Consider the following 21,945-nt stretch of genomic DNA (forward strand, 5'->3'; position numbering starts at 1 on the left):
CTCACATTCTCCTCTCCTCATGGAGTTCCCTTGTAACTGTTCATCACTGGTCCCATTAACAGAGCCACCATTATGATGTATCCAATAGGTGTCAGGCACAAGACTGTGTTACTTCGTTGTTTATGTGTTATTTCATTTGTACAGAATAAACGTGTTATTTCATTTGTACAGAAGTTATTTCATTTGATCTCCACCCCCAAGAGTCCCCACAGACAAAGAAGGTCTTACCGCCCCCATTTTATAGATGAGGAAACCAGGGCTTGAAGAAGCTAAGGAACTTACTGACCAGGGGCTAAGCCTGAGCTCCACCCCATCTGCCTGACTCCAGGGTCCATGCTCTTAACCCTGCTATGCCACTCCCCTAGTAATTCCGTGTGTGTTTTGATTGTTTTTTTTTGTTTGTTTTTTTTTGTTTTTTTTTTTTGAGATAGAGTCTCACTCTGTCATCCTAGCAGGGGTGCAGTGGGGTGATTTCAGCTCACTGCAACCTCCGCCTCCTGGGTTCAAATCTGATTCTGCTGCCTCAGCCTCCCTAGTAGCTGGGATTACAAGTGCGTGCCACCACACCCAGCTAATTTTTTGTATTTTAGTAGAGGTTGCTGACCTCAGGTGATCCACCTGCCTCGGCCTCCCAAAATGCTGGGATTACAGGCATGAACCACCATGCCCAGCCCCCTGTGTATGTTTATGCATTTAGCATCTCACCTGGCACAGAAGCAGGACCGATGAGGTCATTACTACCCCGCAATTAGCCAGTCACTATGAAGCATGTGTTTTGTCCAGCACGTGCTTCCTTCTCTCCCAACCACGGGATAAATGACTCAGGGCAAGGCCCTTATCAGATCCTCCTGCGGCCTCACGGCATCCAGTAAGGAGCTGTGCACATCACAGATGCGCAGTAAATGCAGAAGGAAAGAACCATTTCTCGGAATACTGCACAGTAATAACTTACCCTCCTTAAGCCACTCAGTCAACTGAGAAAACTCAGGATTAGAAAATGGGGAACCCATTCTGCCAGATACTGAAATTGCCACTTCAGTATCTGAAAAGATGGAAAGATGGTGCAGGTCAGCAAAAAAAACAGCTATTTTGCAACCTGCTGGAATGCAGTAGTCAAAAGCCAGGAGGGCTGAAGAAAACCCTAAGGCCTACTGAAACAGCCTTGGGCAACATGGCAGGGAGGAGAGCCCTGCCTTAGGTGGGGGCAGACTCCCCAGCTGGCCACAAGCCCTGTGACAGCAAATAGCTCTTATGATAAAAGCTGCAAACGTCCATCAAGTGATCAACTTCAGAAGGAAAGGGGGAGGGTTTCAGATTGGTCTTTGCAGCCCTGTGCGCTGTAACACCTGCCACACCATATTGTCACATCCTGAGGAACAGCAGCATATTCTATGAACTCCAGGCCAGAATCTGGTTTGCTGCTTTCAGAGCTTGCCTCTAACTCTTCCTAGCGAAGCTGAGTGAGACACTGACTCGCTCTGAACCTCGGGTCTGTCATACCTGAACAGCAAAACCACAACCATAACCAGTTCCAGGGAAAACTGGTTGATAAAATAAAACTAGCCAAGCATGGTAGCTCACGTCTATAATCCTAGTGCTTTGGGAGGACAATGCAGAAGGATCACTTGAGCGCAGGAGTTTGAGACCAGCCTGGGCAACACAGTTGCTACAAAAAATACAAAACTTAGCCTGGCATGGTGGCATATGCCTGTAGCCCCAGCTACTCAGAAGACTGATGTAGGAGGATCATTTGAGCCTGGGAGGTCAAGTGACAGAGTAAGACGCTGTCTCAAAGGAAAAAAAAAAAAAAAAAAATCAGCTGGGTGTGGTGGCACATGCCTGTAGTCCCAGCTACTCGGGAAGCTGAGGAGGGAGGATTGCTTGAGCCCGGGAGGTGGAAGCTGCAGTGAGCTTTGACGGTGCCACTGTACTCCAGCCTGGTGAGAGAACAAGATGCTGTCACCAAAAAAAAAAAAAAAAAAAAAAAAAAAAAAAAGGCTGGGCACGGTGGCTCACGCCTGTAATTCCAGCACTTTGGGAGGCCAAGGCGGGTGGATCATGAGATCAAGAGATCAAGACCATCCTGGTCAACATGGTGAAACCCCGTCTCTACTAAAAATACAAAAAATTAGCTGGGCATGGTGGCCCATGCCTGTAATCCCAGCTACTCAGGAGGCTGAGGCAGGAGAATTGCCTGAACCCAGGAGGCGGAGGTTGCAGTGAGCCGAGGCTGTGCCATTGCACTCCAGCCTGGGTAACAAGAGTGAAACTCCGCCTCAAAATAAATAAATAAATAAATAAATAAAAATAAAAAAAGAAAATAAATTAAAAAAAAGAAACAGAGAAAGAAAAAAAGAAAGTAATAAAGTTATAAAGTGCTACACACACATTATTATCAACAACAGAACATCAGCAGTCAGTCAGCTCCATACGATGTCCTGGAGTAACACTAGTTGAGATTAGACCCCAGTATTTGTTGAAGCCTTGATGGTTAATGGGCAGGGACGAGGCCACCATTATTGTTCTTGGCCATTGCTCTATTTTTCTTGAGGTAAAGAGTGAATTCCCCTTTGTGAAGAAAACATCTTTTTCTGCAATGTAATTCCATTCTGCTATCTCCCAGCATTCAGTAAAATGTTATGAAACGCCTGATAATACTTTTTTTTTTTTTTTGATAATACTTTTAAAAGCTGCACTTTGAGAAGGTATGAGAGAGGCCGTTTGCATATTTAAGGCAACATGGTGTGAAGAGTGAAGCAACAGCCCTGAGGCAGGGATAACGAGATAACACGCAGAAGAGAACAGCTGGCCAAGGAAATAACCAACCCACATAGATTACATGCATTTCACAGATATTTTTCACTCCTTAACTATGTTCCAAACTTGGTGGAACACATAAGCATCTCTGGGGTATTTCTAGAAAAACTTGGGGAAGGGAACACCGTAAAAGACAGGTCTTCCCCCCTCCTCCTTTTTTTTTTGAGATGGAGTCTTGCTCTGTCACCCAGGCTCCCAGGCTGGAGTACAGTGGTGTGATCTTGGCTCACTGCAACCTCTGCCTCCCGAGTTCAAGCGATTCTTGTGCCTCGGCCTCCTGAATAACTGGGACCACAGGTGTGCACCGCCACACCTGGCTAATTGTTGTATTTTTGGTAGAGATGGCATTTTGCCATGTTGGTCAGGCTGGTCTTGAACTTCTGACCTCAGGTGATTCAACCACCTCAGACTCCCAAAGTGCTGGGATCACATGTGTGAGCCACTGCACCTTGCCTAAAGACAGGCCTTCCTACAGGTCGAGGAAGTTTTACGAATTGTTTTTAGGGATTAAATTGAAAAACTGTCCCTGAAAACAAAGAGGTCAGGGCTATCTAAGATGCAGAAGTCCAATAATTACAGCTGAAAGTTTTGCCTCATACAGGCTTCATCCCACTGTCTTCAGGCTCCCATGGTTTCTGAGGAGAAATGAGCTGTTAATCTGATCAAAAATCCTTTGTACAAGATACACTGCTCATCTCTTCCTGTTTCCAAGTTTGTCATTTGACACTTTAATTATGAAATATCTAGGTGTGGATCTCTGATATTCATTCACTGGAGTTCACTGAGCTTCTTGAGTGGGTAGGTTATTATTTTTCATCAGCTTCCGGCCATTCTTTCTGACCCTTTCTCTCCTCTCCTTTTAGGACTCTTATGCATACGTTGATTTGAGTGACAGTGTACCATGGGTTTCTCAGTCTGTTAAGTTTTCTTCTCTTTTTTTTCTTTCTCATCCTCAGCCTGAACAATCTCAAGGTTCCTACCTTCAAGCTTGCAGATTTTTTTCTTCTGGCTGCTCAAATCAGCTGTTCAGCCTCTAGTGAATTTTTCATTTCAGTAACTGTACTGTCCAACTCCAGAATTTCTGTGCAGCTTTTAAAAATATTACCATGCATTTCACGACATTTTACTGAATGCCTGGAGATACAGAATGCCCACAAAGGGTAATTCACCCTTTACCTCAAGAAAAACCAGAGCAATTCCAATTGCTCTATTTTTTTTTTTGAGATGGAGTTTCCCTCGTTACCCAGGCTGGAGTGCAATGGCACGATCTCGGCTCACTGCAACCTCCGCCTCCTGGGCTCAGGCAATTCTCCTGCCTCAGCCTCCTAAGTAGCTGGGATTACAGGCACGCGCCACCATGCCCAGCTAGTTTTTTGTATTTTTAGTAGAGATGGGGTTTTACCACGTTGACCAGGATGGTCTCAATCTCTTGACCTCGTGATCCACCCGCCTCGGCCTCCCAAAGTGCTGGGATTACAGGCTTGAGCCACCGCGCCCGGCCCTATTTTTTTTTTTTTTTGCTCTTTTTTGTCATTTCCATTACTTATTAATCATCTCTATTTGGTGAGGCATTCTTCTCACATTTTCCTTAAGTTCTTCAGACATATTTTAAATAGTTGATTTAATGTTATTACCTATGAAGTCCACCATCTAGGCTGGAAAACACTGTCTATTCCAATGTATGAACCATACTTTGTTTCTTTGCATGCCTTATAACTTTTTGTTGAAAACAAGAATAATTTTTTCTGCAATTTTTCCTGAATAAATTGTGTCTTAGATTGTTACAAGCCTTTGGTTAATTTCTCAAGTTCTGAAAAAGCTGGTTTTGACAATATTTGCCAACTTTGTCATATCTTTTTTTTTTTTTTTTTTTTTGAGACGGAGTTTCGCTCTTGCTACCAAGGCTGGAGTGCAATGGCGCGATCTTGCCTCACCGCAACCTCTGCCTCCTGGGTTCAAGCAATTCTCCTGCCTCAGCCTCCTGAGTAGCTGGGATTACAGGCACGTGCCACCATGCCCAGCTAATTTTTTTGTATCTTTAGTAGAGAAGGGGTTTCACCATGTTGACCAGGATGGTCTCGATCTCTTGACCTCGTGATCCACCCGCCTCAGCCTCCCAAAGTGCTGGGATTACAGGCTTGAGCCACCGCGCCCGGCTAGGTGTCATATCTTTTAATGGAGGAACATCTTTTATGAAGTCCTCACTCCACCACTCCCCAGCAATCTGTATCTCATATGGCATTTAAAAAGAGGTTTTTATCTTCCAAAACAATTTTTTGGAAGAGAGGGGTAAAAGAGTAGAACTCTGGTCATTAAGTACCCAATACTTGATCTTAAGCTACAAATGGTATTGAGTTACACCCTTCTTTATTTAGATTTTTTAAAATCAACAACTTAAAATTAATACTACAGGGCCAGGTGCGGTGGCTCACACCTGTAATCCCAGCACTTTGGGAGGCCAAAGCAGGCGAATCACGAGGTCAGGAGTTCAAGACCAGCCCGGCCAACATGGTGAAAGGAGGTGGAGGTTGCAGTGAGCTGAGATCGCAGCACAGCACTCGAGCCTAAGCTACAGTGCAAGACTCCGTCTCAAGAAAAAAAAAAACCCCACTATGTAGAGGAAAAAAACCACATTACATAGAAATTTTTTTTTTTTTTTTTTTTTTTTTTTTGAGATGGAGTTTCGCTCTTGTTGCCCAGGCTGGAGTGCAATGGCGCGATCTCGGCTCACCGCAATCTCCGCCTCCCGGGCTCAGGCAATTCTCCTGCCTCAGTCTCCTAAGTAGCTGGGATTACAGGCACGCGCCACCACGCCCAGCTAGTTTTTTGTATTTTTAGTAGAGAAGGGGTTTCACCATGTTGACCAGGATGGTCTCGATCTCTCGACCTCGTGATCCACCCGCCTCGGCCTCCCAAAGTGCTGGGATTACAGGCTTGAGCCACCGCGCCCGGCCAGAAAATTTTTTAAACACATAATTTTATAATTCCAGCAACCTGAACAAATTGTTGGTACAGCATTCCAAAATAACAAAAAATGAGATGTTACACATTCCATTTTATAACATATTTTTTTTGTGTAAAGGCATCTTGTCCTGTGGTAATACATTTAGAGTGACAGCTTGATTAGGACACATGAGCTATTTTTAAAGGCTACATCGTACGACACTGAACAGATGTAGTGTTCATATGTAGCAAACATTTCTGATGCACCTTTTGGTGATTTCCCATTTTCTGCTATCACCTTAAGTTTCCATGCTTGTCCCGTGATACCACAGGTTACATTTCTAGAACTGGAATTGCTGTGTTAAATGATTGTAACTTTTAGGTTCAATCTTCTCTGCACCGTTTAGCCATTTAATACCCGGCCCTATGGTGAAACACATTTTCTTTTCTCCTTGAGAGGGCAGTCACTGTCATTCAGTGACATCACTGCCTTCATTTGATATACGGTCAGTCCTCTGTATCTGTGGGTTCCATATCCACAAATTCAACCAACTGTGGATCAAAAATAATTTAAAAAGCAAAATAAAAAATAAAATGCAACAATAAAAAATAACACAGGCCACGCGCGGTGGCTCACGCTTGTAATCCCAGCACTTTGGGAGGCCCAGACGGGCAGATCCCAAGGTCAAGAGACCAAGACCATCCTGGCCAACATGTTGAAACTCGTCTCTATAAAAATACAAAAAAATTAGCTGGGTATAGTGGTGCATGCCTGTAGTCCCAGCTACTCCAGAGGCTGAGGCAGGAGAATCACTTGAATCCAGGAGGAGGAGGTCACAGTGAGCCAAGATTGTGCCACTGCACTCCAGCCTGGAGATAGAATAAAACTCTGTCTCCAAAAATAAGTAAGTAAGTAAATAAATAAATAAATAACAATATGGTATAATACTATTTACATGGCATTTGCATTGTATTGGGTATTTTAAGTAATCTAGGGATGATTTAAAGTACACAAGAGGATATGCATAGGTTATATGTAAATACTATGCCATTTTCTGTCAAGCACTTGAGCATCTTGGAGTATTTTAGCATCTGGGGGTGGGGGGGGGGTCTTGGAACCAGTCCCCAGAGGATACCAAGAAACAACTGTGCTATTTTTTTTCTTTTTTTTTTTTTTAAGAGGGGGTTTCACCATGTTGGTCAGGCTGGTCTTCAACTCCCGACCTCAGGTGATCTGCCCACCTTGGCCTCCAAAGTGCTTGTATAACAGGCGTGAGCCACCATGCCTGGCTGTGCTATTAAAAACTGTATCTCACAATGCTCCTTTACCACCTGAAAGGGGAACACAGCCACAGGTGAGGACAGATTGTACTTAAAACTCATGCAGAGGTTGGGCGCAGTGGCTCACGCCTATAATCCTAGCACTTTGGGAGGCCGAGGCAGTTGATCACAAGGTCAGGAGTTCAAGACCGGCCTGGCCAAAATGGTGAAACCCTGTCTCTATTAAAAATACAAAAATTACCCGGGCATGGTGGTGCACACCTGTAATCCCAGCTACTAGGGAGGCTGAGGCAGAGAACTGCTTGAACCTGGAAGGCAGAGGTTGTGAGCCGAGATCGTGCCATCACACTTCAACCGGGGCAACTCCATCTCAAAAAAACAAACAAACAAAAAACTCCGGCAGAGACACATGAGAAAGAATTGAAATTGGACCCTTACCTAACACCACATCCATGACCTAAATATAAGACCGAAAATGACAAAACTCTTAGAAAAAACACAGGGGAGAAGCTTTACGATGATTGGACAATGATTTCTTGGATATAACACCAAAGGTAGGCATAGCAACAAAAAGCAAAGACAGACAAACTGGACTTCGTGAAAATATAAAAATGTTGTGCATCAAAAGACAATATCAATGGGGTAAAAAGACAATCCACAGTACGGAAGAAAATATTTACAAGTCATACATCTGATAAGGAATTAATATTCGGAATATATGTAAAGCTCCCAAAAGTTTTTTTAATGTGTTTTTTGTTTTTGTCTTTTTTGAGATAGTGTCTCGCTCTATTGTCCAGGCTAAAATGCAGTGGTACAATCTCAACTCACTGCAGCCTAAACTTCCCATGCTAAAGTGATCCTCCCAACTCAGCCTCCCTGGTAGCTGGGACCACACCTGGCCCCTCTGCCCCCATTTTGAATCAGGTGTGTGTATGTGTTGAATTTTGGGAGTTTGCCAGGTACAGTGGCTCATGTCTGTAATCCCAGCACTTTGGAAGGCTGAGGCAGGCAGATCACTTGAGCTGAGGAGTTCAAGACCAGCCTGGGCATCATGGCAAAACCCTGTCTCCACAAAAAATATAAAAAGTTAGCCCAACGTGGTGGCGTGCACCTGTGGTCCCAGCTACGAGGGAGGTTAAAGTGGGAGGATGACTGGAGCCCAGGAGGTTGAGGCTGCAATGAGCCAAGACTGTGCCACTGTACTCTAGCCTGGGCAACAGAACAAGACCCTGTATCAAAAAAAAAAAAAAAAAAAACGGGCAAAGGACTTAAACAGACATTTCCCCAAATAAGATATAAACACATCATAAGATACTCAAGGCCAGGCACGGTGGCTCACGTCTGTAATCCCAGTACTCTGGGAGGCTGAAGTGGGTGGATCATTCGAGGTCAGGAGTTTGGCCGGGCCAACACATCTCTACTAAAAATACAAAAATTAGCCGGCATGGTGGTGTGCACCTATAATCCAAGCTACTTGGGAGACTGAGGCAAGAGGATGATCTTGAACCCAGGAGGCAGAGGTTGCAGTGAGATGAGATGGCACCACTGCACTGCAGCCTGGGCAATAGAGCAAGACTCCATCTAAAAAAAAAAAAAAAAGAAAAGAAAAGAAAAGAAAGTATTGAACATCACTAATCATTAAGGAAATGCAAATCCAAACATGAGATATCACCTTACACTGAAAAAACAAAGTAAGTGTTGGTGAGGATGTGGAAAACTGGAACCCTTGTGCACTGTTAATAGTATTGTAAAATGGTGTAGCTAATGTGGAAAATAGCACAGCAGTCCTCAAAAAAAAGAAAAATATAATTACCATTGATCCAGCAATCAGGTATATACCTAAAAGGACTGAAAGCAGAGTCTCAAAGAGGTATCTGTACACCCACGTTCACAGAAGCATTATTCATAATAGCTAAAACATGGAACCAATCCAAGTATCCACAGATATATGAATGAATAAGTAAAATCTATATAACGGAATAGGATTCAGCCTTAAAAAGAAAGGAAATTCTGATACATGCTACAAGATGGATGTACCTTGAAGACATTATGCTATGTGAAATAAGCCAGTCTGATTCCATTTATATGAGGTGCTTAGAGTAGTCCAATTTATAGAGACAGACAGTAGAATGGTGAGTGCCAGGGGCTTGGGTGAGTGGGGAGAGAGGAGTTAGGATTTCAGGGTTACAGAGCTTCAGTTTTACAAGACGAAAAAAAGTCTGCAGATAGTGGTGATAGTTGTTCACTATAAATGCACCTAATACGACTGAACTGTACACTGGAAAATGGTTGAGAGTAAATTTCATATTACATGTACATAATATATGTCATATGGTCTGAATGTGGACATCCCCTCAAAATTCATAAGTTTATTAAGAGGTGGAACCTCGAGGAGGTAAGTCAGGAGGGTTCCTTTCTATGGGTAGAATCAGTGCCCTTATAAATGACGTCAAGCTTGACACAGTGGCTGGCACCTATAATCCCAGCTACTTGGGAGGTTGAGGTGGGAGGATTGCTTCAAGCCCAAGAGTTGGAGAAAAATAGAGAGGTCAAGGTCAAAAGGAGCTGTCTTGTCCCTTCCACCCTGTGAAGACACAGCATCATTTATGAGGAACAAGCCCTCACCAGATGCCCAGTCTGCTGGTGCCTTGATCTTGAACTTCTCAGCTTCCAAAACTATTAAGAAATAAATTTCTCGGCCTGGCCAACATGATGAAACCCCATCTCTACTAAAAATGCAAAAATTAGCTGGACATCATGGTAGGTACCAATAATCCCAGCTACTTGAAAGGCTGAGGCAGAAGAATCACTTGAATCCAGGAGAGGGAGGTTGCAGTGAGCTAAGATTGCACTACTGTCCTACAGCCTGGGTGGTAAGAGTGAAACTCCGTCTCAGAAGAAAAAAAATCTTCAGGCCACACTTCGGGTGCAGTGGCTCACACCTCTAATCCTAACACTGTGGGAGGCTGAGGCGGGCAGATCACTTGAGGTCAGGAGTTTGAGACCAGCCTGGCCAACACAGTGAAACTCCATCTCTACGAAAAGTACAAAAATTAGCTGGGCGTGGTGGCATGTACCTGTAATCCCAGTGACTTGGGAGGCTGAGGCAGAAGAATCGCTTGAACCTAGGAGGAGGAGGTTGCGGTGAGCTGAGATTGTGCCACTGCACTCCAGCCTAGGTGACAGAGCAAGACTCCATCTCAAAAAAACACAAATTTAGAAAATAAAAAATAAAAATAACAAATAAATTTCTATTGTTTATAAATTACCCAGAATACGACTGTTTGGTTATAGCAGCCCAAATGGACGAAGACAATGTATTTTACCACAATTTTTTTTTTTTTTTTTTTTTTTTTTGAGACAGAGTTTTACTCTTGTTACCCAGGCTGGAGTGCAATGGCGCGATCTTGGCTCACTGCAACCTCCGCCTCCTGGGTTCAGTCAATTCTCCTGCCTCGGCCTCCTGAGTAGCTGGGATTACAGGCACGTGCCACCATGCCCAGCTAATATTTTTGTATTTTTAGTAGAGACGGGGTTTCACCATGTTGACCAGGATGGTCTCGATCTCTTGACCTCGTGATCCACCCGCCTTGGCCTCCCAAAGTGCTGGGATTACAGGCTTGAGCCACCGCGCCCGGCCAATTTTTTTAAATGGAGGACAAAAAAACTCCTGCCGTGCAAAAACCTAAGACAGCCTCCTGCCAATTTCTCTCCCACTCAAATGTCCTTTTCTTGTCACTCTACAAACCTCTGCTCTTACTCACATGGGGCCACATGTGTATCAGACATCAAAGGAGAGGTCAGGCTGGGTGAGGTGGCTCATGCCTGAAATCCCAGCACTTTGGGAATGCGAAGCTGGTGAATCACCTGAGGTCAGGAGTTCAAGACCAGCCTGGCCAACATGGTGAAACCCCACCCTTACTAAAAATATAAAAATTAGCTGGGCGTGGTGGCAGGCGTCTGTAATCCCAGCTACTTGGGAGGCTGAGGCAGGAAAATCACTTGAACTGGGAGGCAGAAGTTGCAGTGAACCAAAATCATGCTATTGCACTCTGGCCTGGGTAACAAGAGTGAAACTCCATCTCAAAAAAAAAAAGAGGCCAAGTGTAGTGGCTCACACCTGTAATCCCAGCACTTTGGGAGGCCAAGGCGGGTGGATCACAAGGTCAGGAGCTCAAGACCAGCCTGGCCAATATGGTGAAACCCCGTCTCTACTGAAAACACAAAAATTAGCCAGGCACGGTGGCATATGCTTGCAGTCCCAGCTACTTAGGAGGCTGAGGCAGGAGAATTGCTTGCTTGAACCTAGGAGGCAGAGGTTGCAGTGAGCCAAAATCACACCACTGCATCCAGCCTGGGTGACAGAGAGAGACTCAATCTCAAAAAAAAAAAAAAAAAAAAAAGAAAACAAAAAGAAAAGAAAAAAAAAAAAAGAGGTCAAATTGCATTAACAATTCTCAACCAAGTCCATTCACCATCTACAAGCTTCCTAGGGCCCTACCCAGTGACCAGGACAGGAATGCAATTCCGCATCTAGTTATTATCCAAGATACAGATTTCTAACAAGAATCTGATGGCAATGGCCTTTCCAAAGATTGGTGGCTTTCCACCGGGAGGGCAGGGAGAGGACAGAGTTCTCACCATCACCAAGTAGGTGAACTGAAGAATGGGAAAAAGCCAGATGGTTCCAGCATCTGGTTCCAGATGCCATAATTTCTTCATAACCAAGCATGATTAGAAAGAAAGAACTCTCTTTTTTTTTTTTTTTTTTTTTTTGAGACGGAGTTTCGCTCTTGTTACCCAGGCTGGAGTGCAATGGCGCAATCTCGGCTCACCGCAACCTCCGCCTCCTGGGTTCAGGCAATTCTCCTGCCTCAGCCTCCTGAGTAGCTGGGATTACAGGCACGTGCCACCATGCCCAGCTAATTTTTTGTATCTTTAGTAGAGACGGGGTTTCACCATGTTGACCAGGATGGTCTCGATCTCTCGACCTCGTGATCCACCCGCCTCGGCCTCCCAAAGTGCTGGGATTACAGGCTTGAGCCACCGCACCTGGCCAGAAAGAACTCTTAAGTACCAGCCTTTCTTTCTCTTTACTTGAAAATGTTTAAGAGATGTGGGGAAATGCCAGACATGGACTCAGAAGACTGAGACTCAAATTCTAGCCGTGGTGGGTCACTGACATGACTTTACAACCAGCCCTGGGTCAGAGAAAGCCTTGAGAAATACAGAGAATCTAAAGAATCTAAACTGTATCTACTTTGTATATAACAGTATCTATTTTATATTTAGTAAGTATGGCCACAAAAATAGGTAGACCTATACCTTTATTTAAGGCGCACGGGCTGTGAGACCATCCCCGTTTGGAGGCAAAATGGTGGCAATGGAGCACGTCTGCATAGCAGATAGATTCAAAGGCCAGTTTCATCCCGCCCAGAGGTCTCTTTAATTATAAAGAAAATGTCATCCAGTTGAGAAAGCAAGGCTAACAGTTGATTAGGAAAATAATTTACCATAGTTTAAAATCATATATTTATTTCCTTATTACGTAAGCTTCTCTAATTCCACGAAGATAATCAGATTGAATACAGACAAGGCTAAGAAAACAGTAGTTATAGTGTTAAGAAATCTGTGTGTTACCTGTTATTTTACGTACTCTAAGACAATATGGTCTGTTCAGAATTACAAATCAGTCTTGAGATTCCAATTAAAATATGGAACTGAGGCCGGGCGTGGTGGCTCACGCCTGTAATCCCAGCACTTTTGGGAAGCCGAGATGGGTGGATCATGAGGTCAACAGATCGAGACCATCCCGGTCAACGTAGTGAAACCCCGTCTCTACTAAAAATACAAAAAAATTAGCTGGGCATGGTGGCGCATGCCTGTAATCCCAGCTACTCAGGAGGTTGAGGCGAGAGAATTGCCTGAACCCAGGAGGTGGAGGTTGCGGTGAGCGGAGATCGCGCCATTGCACTCCAGCCTGGGTAACAAGAGTGAAACTCCATCAAAAAAATATATATATATATGGAACTGAGGCCAGGCGTGGTGGCTCACACCCGTAACCCCAGCATTTTGGGAGGCTGAGGCAGGTGGATCACTTGATACCAGTTTGAGACCAGCACTGGCAACACAGTGAAATCCCATCTCTACCAAAAAAAATGTTTAAAAAATCAGCCAGGCATGATTTGCATGCCCAGCTACTCAGGAGGCTGAGATGGGAAGATCACTTGAGCATGGGAGATGGAGGCTGCAGTGAGCCATGGTCACAGCAGTGCAAGCCAGCCTGGGTGACAGAGCAAGACCCTGTCTCAAAACAAAAAACATGTAACTGAGTAATTAGCTTAGACTTGTGATTTTTTTTTTTTTTTTTTTTTTTTTTTTTTTTTTTTGAGACAGAGTCTCACTCTGTAGCCCAGGCTGGAGTGCAGTGGCACAATTTCGGCTCACTGCAACCTCTACCTTCTGGGTCCCGGGTTCAAGCAATTCTTCTGCCTCAGCCTCCCGAGTAGCTGGGATCACAGCAATATGCCACCATACCCAGCTAATTTTTGTATTTTTAGTAGAGACGGGGTTTCACCATGCTGGCCAGGAGGCTGGTCTTGAACTCCTGACCTCGTGATCCTCCCACCTTGGCCTCCCAAAGTGTTGGGATTACAGGAACGAGCCACCGTGCCTGGCTAGACTTGTGACTTTAAGCAGAAATGTTACTAAGTTTAAAATCAGTACTGGCAGAAGACAAACACATGAAAAGATGTTTAAAATCAGTAGTAATTAGGAAAATTCAAATTGAAACCATGAGATAACCCCACATACCTTTTTAAATGGCTAAAACTGGCCGGGCGTGGTGGCTCAAGCCTGTAATCCCAGCACTTTGGGAGGCCGAGGCGGGTGGATCACGAGGTCGAGAGATCGAGACCATCCTGGTCAACATGGTGAAACCTCGTCTCTACTAAAAATACAAAAAATTAGCTGGGCATGGTGGCACATGCCTGTAATAGCTACTCAGGAGGCTGAGGCAGGAGAATTGCTTGAACCCAGGAGGCGGAGGTTGTGGTGAGCCGAGATCGCGCCATTGCACTCCAGCCTGGGTAACAAGAGCGAAACTCTGTCTCAAAAAAAAAAAAAAAAAAAAAATGGCTAAAATTTAAAAGACTAACTATATCCACTGTTGGGGAGGATGCGGAGAAATTGGAATTCTCATACACAGCTGGTAGGAATGTAAAATACTACAACCACGTCAGAAAATTTGGCAGTTCAAGTTAAACATACATACAGCTACCATAGGATCCGGCCACTCCACTCCTAGGCATTCACTCAAAAGAAAAGAAAATAAATGTCCACACAAAGACTTACACACAAATGTTCACAGCAGCTTTATTTCTAAATGCAAAAAAGTGGAAGCACCTGAGACGACCAACAACAGGGGACTGGCTAAACTGTAATACCCATATAACAAAATCAGCAAACAAACAAATTTTAAAAAGTAGTCAGGCTGGCAGCTAACACCTGTAATCCCAGCACTTTGGGAGGCCGAGGCAGGCAAATTATGAGGTCAGGAGCCTGAGAACATCCTGACCAACATGGTGAAACCCTATTTCTACCAAAAACATTAAACTCAGCGAGGTGTGGTGGTGCACGTCTGTAACCCCAGCAACTCAGGAGGCTGAGGCTGGAGAATCGCTTGAACTTGGGAGGCGGGAGTTGCAGCAAGCCAAGATCATACCACTGTACTCCAGCCTGGGTGACAGAGCAAGACTCCATCTCAAAAATAAAAAAAAAATAAAGGGCCAGGCACAGTGGCTCAAGCCTGTAATCCCCGCACTTTGGGAGGCCGAGGCGGGTGGATCACGAGGTCGAGAGATCGAGACCATCCTGGTCAACACGGTGAAACCCCGTCTCTACTAAAAATACAAAAAATTAGCTGGGCACGGTGGCACGTGCCTGTAATCCCAGCTACTCAGGAGGCTGAGGCGGGAGAATTGCCTGAACCCAGGAGGCGGAGGTTGCGGTGAGCCGAGATCGCGCCATTGCACTCCAGCCTGGGTAACAAGAGCGAAACTCTGTCTCAAAAAAAAAAAAAAAAAAAAAAAAACCTGTCAAGTTGTCCACCTGAAATATGTGCAACTTATTATATCTCAATAGTACCCCAATCAAGCTGCTGAGAAAACTACAATGTATCACACCTATAATCCCAGCACTTTGGGAGGCCAAGGCGGGCTGATTGCTTGAGCTCAGGAGATCGAGAGGAGCCTGGGCAATGTGGTACTTTTGTCGTTACAAAAAGTACAACAATTAGCCGGGTGTGGTGGCTCGACCCTGCAGTCCCAGTTACTCAGGAGGCTGAAGAGGGAAGATCACGTGAGCCTGGGAAGAGGAAGCTGCAGTGAGCTGACTGAGACTGTGCCACTGCCCTCCAGCCAGGTGACAGAATGAGACCCTGTCTCAAAATAAACACAAATAAATAAAACACAAAACAATATAGGAAAGTTTAAGAAAACTGTAACATACAGCTTTATTTATTAGATTTACAAGAGTCATTTAGGTATTAGAGATTTTATTTTAATCAGATAAATGGAAGAATTATTATTTTAAGATGGGGGTCTCGCTCTGTTGCCAGGCTAGAGTGCAATGGCGTGATCTCGGCTCACTGCAACCTCTGCCTCCCAGTTCAAGCTATTCTCTGCCTTAACCTCCAGAATAGCGGGGATCACAGGCGCGCTCCACCACACCCAGTTAATTTTTGTATTTTTAGTAGAGATGGGGTTTCACCATGTTGGCCAGGATGGTCTCCATCTCTTGATCTCATGATCTGCCCACCTCGGCCTTCCAAACTGCTGGGATAATAGGCGTGAGCCACCTTCTGCCTGGCCAGAAAAATTATTAAAATAGTTCAAGGAAGTTGAATGTAATTTATAAATTCAATTGAAAATTTTCAGATGAGTTTCACTAAGTTTGCAAACGGAACAAAGTATTAATCAAAAAGCCCTCTGAGGCCAAGAGCAGTGGCTCATACCTGTAATCCCAGCACTTTGGGAGACTGAGGCAGGCAGATCACTTAAGTTCAGGAGTTCGAGACCAGGCTGGCCAACATGATGAAATCCCGTCTCTACTAAAAATACAAAAAACTTACTCGGCATGGTGGCACATGCCTGGAATCGCAGCTACTCGGGAGGCTGAGGTAGAGAATCGCTTGAACCAGAAGGCAGAGGTTGCAGTGAACCAAGATCACACCACTGCACTCCAGCCTGGGTGACAGAGCAAGATCCTCTGAGAGTACATGTTAAAATGTCCTAGAAACATAAATAGATCGGGAAGATTTATAGGCTACACTTAGAAGCTAAACTTAAAAGACTAGCCCTTAAAACAACTAGGTTTCTGAAGTCATAATTTTATCAAATTGAAAATCAACTTTTTTCAACCAAAGTTGAATAATCTTTGCATTACACAAAAATCCAGGGGTAGGAGTGGGTATGGCATCGAAACCTCCCTCAGACATGCCACTCATCAGTCACCCGAAGCTCACCAAGTCACTTCATCTCTCTAGTTTCTCTGAACCTTCAGTTCCTCACCCGTTGTAAGAGAAAAATATTTTCCAGAATAAATAATATACTTATTATTGATTTAACATTAATACATTTCATATTGATACACAGCATGTGCGTGAGAGAAGGCGTTCAGCATATCAGTGATGTGCAAACATAAGAAACGGGCAGCACATGTCACTTCGGTCACTGCAGCGCCCAGTGACAGACATGGGAAAGGTGACACACAGCCCCAGAGACTAAGCATGACTCAGCACAGCCAGGTCTCGGAATTTTCCCAAAGCCTTGCTGTGATGTCATGGTGGATGTCATCAGGAGAGGAGCTGCCACAGAAGCAATCAGGCCCTTCCACACACAGACAGTGGAAATGTACTCCCAGCTGTCCTATGATCTCCCGGACCCAACCCTTTCTCTGGTCTCAAGGCAAATCAGGACAAGGAGGTAACGGAAGAGCGGGGAAACAAGAGTAGTGCTGGGGGTACCTGGGACAGTGCCTTCAAGCATAACACTTAACAACAAAAGGCCACATTCAGGTTCCTCCAGGATCCCAGGAGAAAGCTGAAGAGGAGGGGAGGGTGACAAGCTTAGAACACAGAGCCTCAGTCCCTAGGAAAAGCTGAAGTCAGCAGAACCTTGGAAACGGAGGAGCCAAACAAGCTTTGACAATTTCATAACATGGAAGAAGAAGGCCCTTCTTGGTGACTGATTTTCCCTCCATACTGATGGATCTGAGAGAAGACATCAGTAAAAAATGGAAATCTTAAAAGAAAAAAAAAAAAAAAAATGAAATCAGCATCTGGGATTCTGCTAACCAGCCTTCTCCAGGCTTCAGTATCTTCAGTTTCATAAGACAAGTGGTTTGGGGGGAACATTCTCCAATACCCCCACCTCTCATTGTAGGGATACAAGTAAGAGAAATAACATCCAACTCTATCAGCCAAGAATAACAGGACACGAACAAGCAGAGAGAGAACAACGGAGTGAAAATCATGGAGGGTGGAGTTCTTCCACGTTATGGCCATTCCCACCCAGAGCTCACTGCCCTTATTAAATGGTAAGAGTGCGGACGGCAGCTGCTGGCCCAAGATCTCGATCTAAGGGGGGACTGCCGGAAATCTCACACAGGAAACCAGCTCCTGCGGCATGAAGGGTCGTCCGAGGAAAACCCCCGCATAATGGGTAAAAAAAAACGAGAAAAACTCCTGTACCAAGGAATCCCCACTCAGCACTGGACACGAGCTCTGGAGAAAGCTGTCCCTGAGCCACCAAGTCCCCAAGGCCACAGTGAGCCTAAAAGGAGGAGCATTATTGGTGTCACAGACTCTGGGAGAGCACCTGGCTCCCTGGCTCAGCTGCTCCTGAAGACCAGCAGAGGGAGAGAGGACTGGACTAGCAGGCGACTGGCTGGAAGGCTCTGGAATTTAGGCTGCAGGAGGCCACTGAACCTCCTAGGCACCTGCCACCAGGGAAATACATGTTAGGGGAAACCTTAAAAGCAGTACGGCCAGTCAGGCATGGTGGCTCACACCTGTAATCCCAGCACCTGGGGAGGCTGAGGCGGGCAGATCACCTGAGGTCAGGAGTTCAAGACCAGCCTGGCCAACATGATGAAACCTCATCTCTACTAAAAATACAAAAATTAGGCTGGGCACGGTAGCTCATGCCTGTAATCCTAGCACTTTGGGAGGCCAAGGCAGGTGGATCACGTGAGGTCAGGAGTTGAAGACCAGCCTGAGCAACATGGTGAACCCCATCTCTATTAAAAATACAAAAATTAGGCCTGGGGCAGTGGCTCAAGCCTATAATCCCAGCACTTTGGGAGGCCCAGGCGAGCAGATTACCCAAGGTCAGGAGTTCAAGACCAGCCTGGCTAACACAGTGAAACCCCATCTCTACAAAAAATACAAAAACTGGCCAGGTGTGGTGGCTCATGTCTGTAATCCCAGCACTTTGGGAGGCCAAGGTGGGCAGATCACAAGGTCAAGAGATCGAAATCATCCTGGCCAACATGGTGAAACCCCATGTCTACTAAAAATACAAAAATTAGCTGGGTGTGGTGGGGCATGTCTGTAGTCCCAGCTACTTAGGAGGCTGAGGCAGGAGGATCGCTTGAATCTGGGAGGCAGAGTTTGCAGTGAGCCAAGATCATACCACTGCACTCCAGCCAGGCAATAGAGTGAGCCTTTGTCTCAAAAAAAAAAAAAAAAAAAAAAAAATTAGCCAGGTGTGGTGGCACATGCCTGTAAAATGTACCGGGGAAGAAGGGGCAGGTCCCCTTTCCCTCCTTGTCACTGAGAATAGCAAAGGCTGTCACCCTCTGAAAACACATCAGGTGACTTTACAACCAGCTGGCAGAGCCACCTCGCACCATAGCTGCCTGCTCTCCAAGCTGACTCAAGGGGTCTTCTCAGAGGCGGCCCAGCCCCAACGATTCTTTCTTTCTTTCTTTTTTTTTTTTTTTGAGACGGAGTTTCGCTCTTGTTACCCAGGCTGGAGTGCAATGGCGTGATCTCGACTCACCGCAACCTCCGCCTCCTGGGCTCAGGCAATTCTCCTGCCTCAGCCTCCTAAGTAGCTGGGATTACAGGCACGCGCCACCACACCCAGCTAGTTTTTTTTTGTATTTTTAGTAGAGACGGGGTTTCACCATGTTGACCAGGATGGTCTCGATCTCTCGACCTCGTGATCCACCCGCCTCAGCCTCCCAAAGTGCTGGGATTACAGGCTTGAGCCACCGCGCCCGGCCAACGATTCTTTCTTTCTACCCAGCTTCCCAAGCTGACCATACCCTTCCAGAAGCAGGGCCTCCAGCTGAGGCTGGCCAGCTGCCAACTGGGGCCAGAAGGGAGCCAGATGTCACTTTCCTGTAAAAACCAAGGACCACCAGAAACAGACAAGGACGGCTTGGGTATTATCCAAAATCAGAGTGCAACCTTTTTTATTGATTGGGCTTGAGACCTGACATGCCAAACTGCTGGCCTCCACAGCTGCTCCCTGAGAAGCCCCCCCACACAACCCACGGCCTGGATTCAGGCACAGGACTTACCCTTAGTGTTTGGTCAGCTCTCCAGAAGGCAGACACTATCTAAAGCAAAAGAAAAAAAAGCATTACTCTCATTGCTCCAGGCAGTCCCCAGAGAACCTAGGAGTGGCAAGAACACAGATTTTTTTTTTTTTTTTTTTTTCTTTTTTGAGACATAGTCTCACCACACTGTCGCCCAGGTTGGAGTACAGTGGCGTGATCTCGGCTCACTGCAACCTCTGCCTCCTGGGTTCAAGCAATTCTCCTGCCTCAGCCTCCGGAGTAGCTGGGATTACAGGCGTGCGCCACCACGCCCAGCTAATTTTTGTTTTTTTGATAGAGACAGGGTTTCACCATGTTGGCCAGGCTGGTCTCAAATTGCTGACCTTCGGTGATCCATCTGCCTCGGCCTCCTGAAGTGCTGAGATTACAGGTGTGCATCACTGCGCCCAGCCAAAAACACAGATTTTAGAACCCAGAGACTGTTTCTTTGCTTCCATCTCAGGGGAGTCTCTGAGGGCACCAGGAGGGCACAGGGCTGGAAGTGCCAGCTCTGTTGTCCCGCTGCCTGGATTGCACCCCTGGTTATTCTGACAGCTGCTCTATTATCACTCAAAGTGTTTGCTCATCTGTAAAATGGGAATAATAACATCGCCCATCTCACAGTGTTCTAGGGGATGCCCGATGAGGCAGCACACGCAAAGCCCTGGCACCATGCCTGGCACAGAGGACACACTGGGGCGTTAGCCGCCAGGCTTGGTGGGAAGCACTTAAGTAAAACCCTTTTCTGACACCCACTATGCATGAACATGAAGTTCTAGAAACGCTTCTTGTTTTATGTGAAGTGCTTTCTCTTCTTGCCCACTCCATCAAGCCTCAGGCCTCCTTTCTCTGCATTTCTGCAGGGCTGTCTCTAATCCTTCAGGAGCTCCCTCTGAATTCTGGGAGTCTGGTTTCTATCTCACTCCGCAACTTGACGCTAATGAGGAGCTGTCTCACGTGACCTGAGATGTGTCCCCCATTTCCCAGCGATTTCCTCAAGTTCTTTTCTGCAAAGGCCCCTCCCTGCCAAACGTAAGAGCGCACCTCGTGTTTATGCCCATGGGAGCCCACGGTTGGGACCGTGTGATCACTTTTCGGAGTTTTTTCGACTACTTACTTCCGAAAAAGCCACATACACCTGTTCTAGCTACTAATCAATGAATAGCAAAATGGAAACACAGGCCAGCAAGCTCAAATCCCTGTTCAGAGAAAACCAGTTGCCTTGATAGATAATGTCGACGCTGAAATTCAATGTCTGGGGCACTCAATTCAATGAAATAGTCACTGAGTACATGCCTTGCACAAGGAACTATATGTACACTCAGGCTCTATCCACGAAATGCCAAAAAGCAAATTGTTGGGGGCTGGTTAAAAGAAACAAAAATGGGTTGGCACGTGAGAGGCACTCCAGCAGTGAGCATGTCTGGCCTTCCTAGCTGTATGACTCTGAGCAAGTTATTTCACCTCTGTGTGTCATCTATGAGAGTCCGACATTTCTAAGAGATGGATCTAATAGTACCTTTGTAATAGGATTGTTGTGATAATCACACTGTGTGTACCTTTGTAATAGGATTGTTGTGATAATCACACTATGTGTATGTAAGGGGCTCAGCAAGGCCCTCACTACTACACAGTAGTTGGCTTTTATTAATAAATCAAAGGGCTGGGCGTGGTGGCTCATGCCTGTAATCCCAGCACTTTGAGAGGCCAAGGCCGGCAGACCATCTGAAGTCAAGAGTTTGAGACCAGCCTGACCAACATGCAGGAAACTCTGTCTCTATTAAAACTACAAAATTAGCTGGGCATAATGGTACATGCCTGAAATCCCAGCTACTCGGAAGGCTGAGGCAAGAGAATCACTTGAACCTGGGAGATGGAGGTTGCAGGTGAGCCAAAATCGCACCACTGCACTCCAGCCTGGGCAACAAAAGCGAAATGCCGTCTCAAAATAAATAAATAAATAAATAAATAAATAATTACTTATCATCATCATTGTTATTAAAAGAGAGCCCAGCCGGGCGCGGTGGCTCAAGCCTGTAATCCCAGCACTTTGGGAGGCCGAGGCGGGTGGATCACAAGGTCGAGAGATCGAGACCAACCTGGTCAACATGGTGAAACCCCGTCTCTACTAAAAATACAAAAAAAATTAGCTGGGCATGGTTGCGCGTGCCTGTAATCCCAGCTACTCAGGAGGCTGAGGCAGGAGAATTGCCTGAACCTGGGAGGCAGAGGTTGCGGTGAGCTGAGATCGCGCCATTGCACTCCAGCCTGGGTAACAAGAGCGAAACTCCGTCTCAA

General features: G+C 45.7%; 1 protein-coding gene across 3 annotated transcripts in view; it reads right to left on the minus strand.

Moving 5' to 3' along the window:
- Positions 1–21,945, minus strand: part of PC (pyruvate carboxylase) — a 120,435-nt gene that overhangs the window by 95,087 nt on the left and 3,403 nt on the right. For 2 of the 3 annotated variants that reach the window (XM_003941214.4, XM_074401747.1), the window contains exon 2: positions 19,630–19,668. The gene's annotated coding sequence lies outside the window, so the exon portion shown is untranslated. Of the gene's footprint in view, positions 1–13,854; positions 13,876–19,629; positions 19,669–21,945 lie in introns of those variants that run through there. The other variant, XM_074401749.1, reaches the window with a different exon arrangement.

This window comes from Saimiri boliviensis, chromosome 6, assembly GCF_048565385.1.
Source record: "Saimiri boliviensis isolate mSaiBol1 chromosome 6, mSaiBol1.pri, whole genome shotgun sequence".
NCBI classification, from domain to species: domain Eukaryota; kingdom Metazoa; phylum Chordata; class Mammalia; order Primates; family Cebidae; genus Saimiri; species Saimiri boliviensis.